General features: G+C 44.2%; 1 protein-coding gene across 3 annotated transcripts in view; it reads right to left on the reverse strand.

The window, feature by feature from the left end:
• LOC128205333 (uncharacterized) overlaps positions 1 to 11,452 on the reverse strand; it is a 73,298-nt gene extending 61,846 nt beyond the window's left edge. For 2 of the 3 annotated variants that reach the window (XR_008256216.1, XM_052906898.1), the window contains exons 1-2: positions 11,330 to 11,452; positions 5,759 to 6,717 (exon numbers count right to left, since the gene is read on the reverse strand). The gene's annotated coding sequence lies outside the window, so the exon portion shown is untranslated. The remainder of the gene's footprint in view (positions 1 to 5,758; positions 6,718 to 11,329) is intronic. The other variant, XM_052906899.1, reaches the window with a different exon arrangement.
• Between the last annotated feature and the right edge of the window lie 14 nt (positions 11,453 to 11,466).

Here is an 11,466-nt window from a genome sequence, read left to right on the forward strand (position 1 = left end):
ACACCGTCTCTGGATGTATGCCATTATGCTCTAATAGTACACCGTCTCTGAGTATATGGCATTACGCTCTAATAGTACGTCGTCTCTGGGTGTATGCCATTACGCTCTAATAGAACACCGTCTCTGGGTGTATGCCATTACGCTCTAATAGTACACCGTCTCTGGGTGTATGCCATTACACTCTAATAGTACACCGTCTTTGAATATATGGCATTACGCTCTAATAGTACACCGTCTCTGAGTATATGGCATTACGCTCTAATAGTACACCGTCTCTGGGTGTATGTCATTACGCTCTAATAGTACACCGTCTCTGTGTGTATGCCATTACGCTCTAATTGTACACCGTCTCTGAGTATATGCCATTACGCTCAAATAGTACATCGGCTCTGATAATATGCCATTACGCTCAAATAGTACGTCGTCTCTGAGTATATGGCATTACGCTCAAATAGTACATCACCTCTGAGTATATGGCATTACGCTCAAATAGTACATCACCTCTGAGTATATGGCATTACGCTCAAATAGTACATCACCTCTGAGTATATGGCATTACGCTCAAATAGTACATCACCTCTGAGTATATGGCATTACGCTCAAATAGTACATCACCTCTGAGTATATGGCATTACGCTCAAATAGTACATCACCTCTGAGTATATGCCATTACGCTCAAATAGTACATCACCTCTGAGTATATGCCATTACGCTCAAATAGTACGTCGTCTCTGAGTATATGGCATTACGCTCAAATAGTACGTCGTCTCTGAGTATATGGCATTACGCTCAAATAGTACATCACCTCTGAGTATATGGCATAACGCTCAAATAGTACATCACCTCTGAGTATATGGAATTACACTCAAATAGTACATCACCTCTGAGTATATGTCATTACACTCAAATAGTACGTCGTCTCTGAGTATATGCCATTACGCTCAAATAGTACGTCGTATCTGAGTATATGGCATTACGCTCAAATAGTACATCACCTCTGAGTATATAGCATTACACTCAAATAGTACATCATCTCTGAGTATATGGCATAATGCTCAAATAGTACATCCCCTCTGAGTATATGCCATTACGCTCAAATAGTACGTCGTCTCTGAGTATATGGCATTACGCTCAAATAGTACGTCGTCTCTGAGTATATGGCATTACGCTCAAATAGTACGTCGTCTCTGAGTATATGGCATTACGCTCAAATAGTACATCACCTCTGAGTATATGGCATTACGCTCAAATAGTACATCACCTCTGAGTATATGCCATTACGCTCAAATAGTACGTCGTCTCTGAGTATATGGCATTACGCTCAAATAGTACGTCGTCTCTGAGTATATGGCATAACGCTCAAATAGTACATCACCTCTGAGTATATGGCATTACGCTCAAATAGTACGTCGTCTCTGAGTATATGGCATTACGCTCAAATAGTACATCACCTCTGAGTATATGCCATTACGCTCAAATAGTACATCACCTCTGAGTATATGGCATTACGCTCAAATAGTACGTCGTCTCTGAGTATATGGCATTACGCTCAAATAGTACATCACCTCTGAGTATATGGCATTACGCTCAAATAGTACATCACCTCTGAGTATATGGCATTACGCTCAAATAGTTCATCGTCTCTGAGTATATGGCATTACGCTCTAATAGTTCATCGTCTCTGAGTATATGGCATTACGCTCAAATAGTTCATCGTCTCTGAGTATATGGCATAACGCTCAAATAGTTATCGTCTCTGAGTATATGGCATTACGCTCAAATAGTTCATCGTCTCTGAGTATATGGCATTACGCTCAAATAGTACATCACCTCTGAGTATATGGCATTACGCTCAAAAAGTACATCGTCTCTGAGTATATGGCATTACGCTCAAATAGTTCATCGTCTCTGAGTATATGGCATTACGCTCAAATAGTTCATCGTCTCTGAGTATATGGCATTACGCTCAAATAGTTCATCGTCTCTGAGTATATGGCATTACGCTCTAATAGTTCATCGTCTCTGAGTATATGGCATTACGCTCAAATAGTTCATCGTCTCTGAGTATATGGCATTACGCTCAAATAGTACGTCGTCTCTGATAATATGGCATTACGCTCAAATAGTACATCGGCTCTGATAATATGGCATAACTCTCAAATAGTACATCACCTCTGAGTATATGGCATAACTCTCAAATAGTACATCGGCTCTGATAATATGGCATAACTCTCAAATAGTACATCGGCTCTGAGTATATGCCATTACGCTCAAATAGTACATCGGCTCTGATAATATGGCATTACGCTCAAATAGTACATCGGCTCTGAGTATATGGCATTACACTCAAATAGATTTTTAGGTAGGAGTTTGGTTTAATTCAATCAATCAAGCAGTATCTTTTCGACAATTTGACTAAAGACTTGATATAACTTTTAAAGATGGGATTTTCTAAGACGATCAGATGTACTTTGCCTTCGATGTCTTAGACAGAAACATGACATCGGAAAAGCCCCTTCATCTAATTGACTTCAGATCGTTCTAACGCCTCCGCGGCAGACGAACATAGAAAAAACACACACACGAAAGCTGATAAACAGTAAACTGAGCAGCATCCGACTGATGCGTAATTTGATTTTGATAAAAGTGCAGCTTTAAAAGTGCTTCTTGTCAAAGTTTGGAAAATAACTTTAGCAAAACAAGTTGCAAATTTAGTTAGAATGATAACATTAGGTAATTTTTAAAGTAAAACAGCGACATCACGTGGGTTTATCTTAATGTATTTGAACCTTCACACTTTCACATCTTAAAGTACATAAGGGAATGTTAATGGTCACTTCAAAACGAACTGTTTGGTTCTGTAAAATGCAAACTAATCCATTAACTTTTGCATTATAAATACAATCAATCATACAATAACTTCCTTATCAATTAATCTGATCAAGTCAATCCTAATATAAGCATATCTTCATATCTTAGTGGTTGCCCTACATTTTCAGCCAATCAGGGGCGTTAAAAAAACATCTTAAGTTTCGCATTTGTGAAGAATGGTTACTTATTATGAAGACAACACTTCATGATTAGGTAAATTGCTACACCTGCGCATGCGCATATAGCCATCCCTACTGTTTGCTTATGCATAGGCTAAATTTCAGTGCGAACTCGAAACTTAAAAGACGTCAAAATAAGCTGGAAAGGGCTAACACTAACATTAAGTCGGTTAGATTTAATTCAGTAATTTCTGCTTGATTAAAGCAACACACGGTTTGTGATGTGGTCACACAGATGGACAAGTGGTTTTTCACATACGCTGCAATAGTTTAAAGTTGCACTAGATACAAATCTCTCTCTCTCTCTCTCTCTCTCTCTCTCTCTCTCTCTCTCTCTCTCTCTCTCTCTACATGCTTGCTAGATAGGATATATTCGTTATCTCGATAGTCCGATATTCATTTCAGTGGGGAACTAATTGTGCTCTCCTCCTGTGATTAGGCATATAAAAGTCTTCATTCCTTACGCAAATGTCAAGAATATTCTTCTAACGTAAACGGTACCGAACAACATTGGAAAATTTCCTATACGCAAAATATATTCAAATGTCAGTATATTTACAAACTCGAAGCATACTGTTTCTTTTCTTGCAGAACAGTTATCACTGCCACCATGCGACTCACGTGACCATAGATACTTCTAATTACTTATCGTTAAGGATTGTTAATTATCTAAAACTATTTATTTTTGTATACTAACCTGCATTCAAGTGCACTCAAGTGCATTCAAGTTCATTCAAGTACATTCAAGTGCACTCAAGTGCATTAAAGTGCACTCAAGTGCATTCAAGTGCACTCAAGTGCATTATTTCAATATTGTTTCTCGAAATGGACATACAAAACTTGAATGGGGTGAGCCTACGTCTCAAACCGCTGGTGGAGGATAGGATTCAATCGGAGCTCCTCGGTCATTTTCCATCGGATGTATGCTGGTCATCAGAAGTAGTTCGTGAAATGTCAAATAATAGTATTACATGTAATTAATTGTAGTGTTTTAACGTGTTTTTGTTTTACTCAGAGTAAATTGATTGCCAGTGTGAAGAGAATTATTGCATAAATAATTAAGATTCCCAAGAGTAAAATCATTACGTTAAACTGCTAAATTGAAATTACTACGCGATCTACAAGCAGCGCGGTTAACTGTAAACATTACTGACCTTGTACACCGTTCATATACATCCGAGGTTGTTTTTGATGGAAAATGTCCGATGTGTTCCAAACGGTTAAGTCTAAAACGATGGTGAATATGACGTCATAATATCATGTGACTAAAGATAAAATGGCGGCGCCCATGGTGTAGCATGTTTTGAAAGTTTATTATTGTTTTAAGGTATGCTTCTTTTTGCTGAATGATATATTTGATATGATGCCCAAACAACGGATAAATATATTTTTTACGAAAAAAAAACATTTCTGCCTGTCGCGATTATGTTTCGCTTTTATGCTTTTCGATTCACCAAAATCACCAAAAAGTGCCACTTGCTTCAGTGGTCAATAAATTGAAACAGATGAAGATTTGAGAACCGACAAAAAACCCATTGTATAACATCGGGCAGAAAGACAGAATAACCGACGCACGAACGTGATTATGTCAAATTAAAATGAAATGCGTCTGACTTGCATAAACATCTTGAACAGTCGACATATTCCGAATGTTCCAGTTTATGCCGATCAGACGCTCCACTATTATTTCGATGTCTTAGACGGAAACACATAATTAGAGAATCCTCTCTGTCTAATTGACGACCATGCAACGCCTCCGCGGCAGACAAAATTATCCGCGAAAAAATACGACAAGGGAGAAGATATCTTACAGAACATGGATTTAAATATAGTCTGTGCGATATAACATTATATTATATTGTACAAACTCCGTTGGCTCGAACTCACTTGGCTCGAATTCCTCGTTGGCTCGAATTAGATGTAAAGAACCGATTCTTTATTCTGAATGTAAACATTCCCGCTTTGCTCGAATTTTCCGAAGCTAGAGGTATTTTCGCCCGACCCCTGGTTCTCCGAGGCTAGAGGTATTTTCGCCGGACCCCTGGTTCTCCGAGGCTAGAGGTATTTTCGCCGGACCCCTGGTTCGAGCCAAAGGGGTTCGACTTTACAAAAAAAAAATGTTTTTGTGATAGTTGGAAAAGACAATGTTGCATCTTCAATCGTGAACAATGTAACAAATAGTGATACACATGTGCAATGTATTTCCATTGTCTGGTACTTGAGGGTTAACACCATTATTAACTTAAAAACTGTTTTGTTTTGTAACAGCCACAGTCATCCTTGAAGCTATATATGTAAAAATGGAAACATGTGGCAAATGCCCCCGAGTTGGCCTTGTCGGAGTGATAGACAATTGTATGATATAAAGGTAATTTGAATGCGATGTATGCCAACCTATGGGGATATGACTTCTTTCTCAGATACAATCTCTCGAATAATCTTATCAAGTAAATCCTATATTTCTGAGGAAACCTAATTATGCCTCCATCTTTGATTCCCATGAAAGTGAGCATATAAACATGACCTTCCTTCAATATCTAGAATAATTAAAGAGATACCTTCGAATGTAAACAACAGTACATGCATTTTAGCAATAGTCCAAATATTCTTAATTGAAGTTCCCCTGTTGCTGTCATAATTATTTTTGTGTTTTTTGTACTTTTGCTTTAACTTTTAAATATTTTTTATGCAAAATCAGTGCTACACACCTTGAAGTAGATTTTTATCACTCAGCCTCCATATCCGGTGAGCCGTCTGTGGGTATGTCGTTAATGGCGATAATGTCGCTCAAATCGGGACAGCGATGCCAGCCGCGTGGCCGGGGGCGGCTTGAGAATTTGGGATGCCGATATCGTTCAAGAACCCTTTAACTTTCGATGACAGTGGATGGGCGGTATCGCCCGGAAACGGATAACATGACTCTAACTACCGGTAAGGACCTTCAATGTAGCAGGCGGCGTCAGTATAATACAGTGCGGCTCACCCCCGTTGATGACAGCGGGACGGGATGGTCCGTCTTCCAAGGAGCATAAATAACTCGTTAAGATTCACACTTCCGGTAAGGCTGTGGGATCGGACCGACCCTTGCTCCGTGGTTATCAACGTCAAACGGAAAGAAAAACTTCTTGTTAGGTCGTTGGGTCGATCCGTCCGTGGTTCAAGAATCGTCTTCCTGTTTAAACCTTGGAACTGCTCATAAGCAGGCTTTCGCCATTAGTGTTGGGACAAAGTCGCCAAGGAGCAACAGTGTAGCAAAGAAATTAATATCCTATGTTCACAATGAATATTGAAGATAATTTAAGCCTCATTAAATGGCTATCACACACCATATGCTTCCCACTCGGCCATCATATTCCATATTAATAGTCCCATGTTGAATAATATAGTCGTTAATGACTTCAGCACATATGTTTCACAACACGACTGCATGCATTGTCACTAGAAATGGATGAACGCAGTTTTAATAGTATACAATACAGCACAGGCATAAGCAATACAATGTATATTACTAGTATCAGATTAATTGTTTACGAGAAAACAGGTCGTTCCGTGGTATTCTATAAATGTCGTACTGTCATCGATATTTCTGGGGAGTCAGAGCAGAAAGTTGTTCCTACATCTACAGCCGTTCAGTGTCGTATGCCGCTTTCCTCCATGAAAAACACTTCTGCAATATAAATAATTAACTTTTCCGGGAGGGTTTTACCGTGCAGCATAAAGTCACGCATGTGACAATTTGATTTAGAGCTGTGGTTTGATCATTGTTTCACGATATTGTCATACCGTGCAAGCCTTAATGTGTTTCGATCAGCAAAACGCCGCTACATGCAACATAAGAGTGCATTAATGGGCGTTCTGATGCCGTGTTTACAATGCAGAACAGTAATGAGTTTTCAAAAACATTGGAAATGCCAGACCAGTTGTTAAACAGACACGTGTGTTGTTTAACAAACGTCGTTAAAGGGAACATTACATCGTCAGGCAGGGATGTCGGGTCATCTCGGCGCATTAACCAACTTTAATAAACATGGCCGAGTTTGCTACTGGGCGGAATTGGACGAGGCCAAGTTTGCTACTTGGCGAAGCTGGACCAGGCCGAATATGCTACGTGACCGAGTTGGACAGGCCGAGTTTATTACTGGAACGAGTTGGATTAGGCTGAGTTTGTTATTGGGCGGAGTTGGCCGAGTTTGTTGTTAGGCGAAGTTTGAACAACCCGAGTTGGTTACTGGCCCAAATTTGGGTTTGTAACTTGGCGGAGTTGGACCTGGCCATGTAAGCTAGTTGGCGCATTTGAGAGAGGCCGAGTTTATTACTGGAACGAGTTGGACTAGGCAGAGATTGTTATTGGGCGGATATGTCCGAGTTTCCTAGCATGCTGAGTTGGACCAGGCCGAGTTTATTACTGGAACGAGTTGGACTAGGCGGAGACTGTTAATGGGTGGAGTTGGTCGAGTTTGCTACTGTGTGAATTTGGACCAAACCGAGTTTAATACTTAAACGTGTTGGACTATGCGGAGATTGTTGATGGGCGGAGTTGGCCAAGTTTGCTACTGGGCGGGTTTGGACCAGGCCGAGTCTGCTACATGACGGAGTTGGACCAAACCGAGTTTGATGCTGGCCCAGTTGGACAAATCTGAGTTTGTTACTGGGCGAAGTTGGACCAGGCCAAGTTTGCTAGTTGGCGCGTTTGGACCAAGCCCCAAATGCTTTTGGGCGGAGTTGGACCAATCCGAGTTTATTACTGGAACGAAGTTGACTATGCTGAGTTTGTTATTGGGCGGAGTTGGACCGAAACGATTTGCAATTGGGTGGAGCTGAATGAGGCCAAGTTTGCTACTGGGTGTGGTTGGAACAAGCCGAATTGAGTACGGCAATGAGTTAGACTAGGCCAAGTTTGCTACTGGGCGGAGTTGGGCCAGGCCCAGTATGCTACTTGACGGAGTTGGACCATACCGAGTTTGCTACTGGGCAGAGCTCGATCGAGCACGCTACTGGGCGTGGTTGGACTAAGCCGAGTTTGCTACTTGGCGGAGTTGGACCATGCTGAAGTTGCTACTAGGCGGGGTTTGACCAGACCGAGTTTGCTTCTGGGTGGGGTTTAACCTGGCTGAGTTTGCTACTGGGCGGAGCTGGGCCAGGCCAAGTTTGCTACTGGGCGGGGTTGGACAAGGCCGAGTTTGCTACTGGGCGGAGTTGGACAAGGCTGATTTTGCTACTGGATGGGGTTTGACAAGGCCGAGTTTGCTACTGGGCGGGGTTGGACCAGGCCGAGTTTGCTACTTGTCGGGGTTGAACCATGCCGAGTTTGCTACTAGGCGGGGTTGGACCAGGCTGAGTTTGCTACTGGGCGGAGTTGAACCAGACAGAGTTTGCTACTGGGCGGAGATGGACCAGGCCAAGTTTGCTACTGGGCGGGGTTGGACCACTGGCCGGGGTTGGACCAGGCCGAGTTTGCTACTTGTCGGGGTTGGACCAGGCCGAGTTTGCTACTGGGCGGGGTTGGACAAGGCCGAGTTTGCTACTGGGCGGGGTTGGACCAGGCCGAGTTTGCTACTTGTCGGGGTTGAACCATGCCGAGTTTGCTACTAGGCGGGGTTGGACCAGGCCGAGTTTGCTACTGGTCGGGGTTGAACCAGACAGAGTTTGCTACTGGGCGGAGATGGACCAGGCCAAGTTTGCTACTGGGCGGGGTTGGACCACTGGCCGGGGTTGGACCAGGCCGAGTTTGCTAAAGGGCGGAGTTAGACCAGGCCTAGTTTGCTACTGGGCGGGGTAAGACCAGGCCGAGTTTGCTTCTGGGCGGGGTAAGACCAGGCCGAGTTTGCTTCTGGGCGGGGTAAGACCAGGCCGAGTTTGCTTCTGGGCGGGGTTGGGCCAGGCTGAGTTTGCTACTGGGCGGAGTTGGACCAGGCCCTGGGCGGAGTTGGACAAGGCTGAGTTTGCTACAGGGCGGAGTTTGACCAGGCCTAGTTTGCTACAGGGCGGAGTTAGACCAGGCCTTGTTTGCTACTGGGCGGGGTAAGACCAGGCCGAGTTTGCTTCTGGGCGGGGTTGGGCCAGGCTGAGTTTGCTACTGGGCGAAGTTGGACCAGGCCCTGGGCGGAGTTGGACAAGGCTGAGTTTGCTACTGGGCGGAGTTTGACCAGGCCGAGTTTGCTACTAGGCGAGGTTGGACCAGGCCGAGTTTGCTACTGGTCGGGGTTGAACCAGACAGAGTTTGCTACTGGGCGGAGATGGACCAGGCCAACTTTGCTACTGGCCGGGGTTGGACCAGGCCGAGTTTGCTACAGGGCGGAGTTAGACCAGGCCTTGTTTGCTACTGGGCGGGGTAAGACCAGGCCGAGTTTGCTTATGGGCGGGGTTGGGCCAGGCTGAGTTTGCTACTGGGCGAAGTTGGACCAGGCCCTGGGCGGAGTTGGACAAGGCTGAGTTTGCTACTGGGCGGAGTTTGACCAGGCCGAGTTTGCTACTGGGCGAGGTTGAACCAGACAGAGTTTGCTACTGGGCGGGGTTGGACCAGGCCGAGTTTGCTACTGGGCGGAGTGGGACCAGGCTGAGTTTGCTACTGGGCGGAGTTGGACCAGGCTGAGTTTGCTACTGGGCGGAGTGGGACCAGGCTGAGTTTGCTACTGGGCGGAGTTGGACCAGGCCGAGTTTGCTACTGGGCGGAGTGCGACCAGGCTGAGTTTGCTACTGGGCGGAGTTTGACCAGGCCGAGTTTGCTACTGGGCGAGGTTGAACCAGACAGAGTTTGGCACCGGGCGGAGTTGGACCAGGCTGAGTTTGCTACTGGGCGGAGTTTGACCAGGCCGAGTTTGCTACTAGGCGGGGTTGGACCAGGCCGAGTTTGCTACTGGTCGGGGTTGAACCAGACAGAGTTTGCTACTGGGCGGAGATGGACCAGGCCAACTTTGCTACTGGCCGGGGTTGGACCAGGCCGAGTTTGCTACAGGGCGGAGTTAGACCAGGCCTTGTTTGCTACTGGGCGGGGTAAGACCAGGCCGAGTTTGCTTCTGGGCGGGGTTGGGCCAGGCTTAGTTTGCTACTGGGCGAAGTTGGACCAGGCCCTGGGCGGAGTTGGACAAGGCTGAGTTTGCTACTGGGCGGAGTTTGACCAGGCCGAGTTTGCTACTGGGTGAGGTTGAACCAGACAGAGTTTGCTACCGGGCGGAGTTGGGCCTGGCCGAGTTTGCTACTGGGCGGGGTTGAACCAGACAGAGTTTGCTACCGGGCGAAGTTGGACCAGGCCCTGGGCGGAGTTGGGCCAGGCCGAGTTTGCTACTGGGCTGAATTAGACCAGGCCGAGTTTGCTACTGGACGGAGTTGAACCAGCCCGACCTTGCTACTAGACGAGGTTGGACCAGGCTAAGTTTGCTTCTAGGCGGGGTTGGACCAGGCTAAGTTTGCTACTAGGCGGGGTTGGAGTTTACTACTGGACGAATTTGTACCATTTGTACCATACTGAGTTTGCAATTGGACTGATAAGGACCACGCCGAGTTTGCTACAAGGCGGGGTTAAACCAGGCTGAGTCTTCTACTGGGCGTGGTTCGACCATGCCGAGTTTGCTACTGGGCAGTTTTGGACCAGACCGAGTCTGCTACTGAGCGTGGCTGGACCAGGCCAAGTTTGCTAATGGGCGTGGTTGTATCAGGCCGTGTTTGCTACTAGACAATGCTGAGTATGTTATTTCAATGAAGACTAAATGAGAATTCAAGCTCGAAATTAGAAAAGAAGGAGCTTAAATATTGTATGAACGTATAGTTCACATATTTAATATAATTTAGATATTATTTCAACATTGTTGAATACAAATCTTAATATTTGCTCAAATATAGTCTTAGAAGTCCACGATTTTGAATAGCGTATATGTGTAACGCATTTCAAAAAAGGCTTTAAAGGTTATATAATCACACTGCTTATGCACGCGTCCTTGTGGTCGAGTGGTTTTGTTGTCATTTTCTATTTGTTTTTTTTTACTGTTTCGGCGTGGGTTCGCTCCCCACTTAAACAAGTGTTTTTATTCTTTAACTGTATTTTCTTTTGAAATGTTGGTATCAAAGCGTAAAATATTATTAGTGTTTCCAAATGCATTACCATGAAAAAGCAAAATTGGTCTACAAACACGAGCGAGTGCCTTTAAAATGTACATGTAGACGAAACTTGTTTTCAGTAAAATGATCCGTTTTGAATTGAACGTAGTATCGTTAAAATGTATGCTATTAAGACAAATTATAAATTACGGTATGATTACGAGACTCATAAAAATAACCCTTACCTTAAATAGTGGACTTGTTATTTACAAAACTCCAACAAACACATTCTCATGCAGTAAGGAACGTCCTGATTTATCACAATGCTTATTCAATTGTGAAATGTAGTTCCATAATTTATAAGCACTGTATAAAGTATAAA

The sequence above is a fragment of the Mya arenaria genome, chromosome 10 (genome assembly GCF_026914265.1).
Source record: "Mya arenaria isolate MELC-2E11 chromosome 10, ASM2691426v1".
Taxonomy (NCBI): Eukaryota; Metazoa; Mollusca; class Bivalvia; order Myida; family Myidae; genus Mya; species Mya arenaria.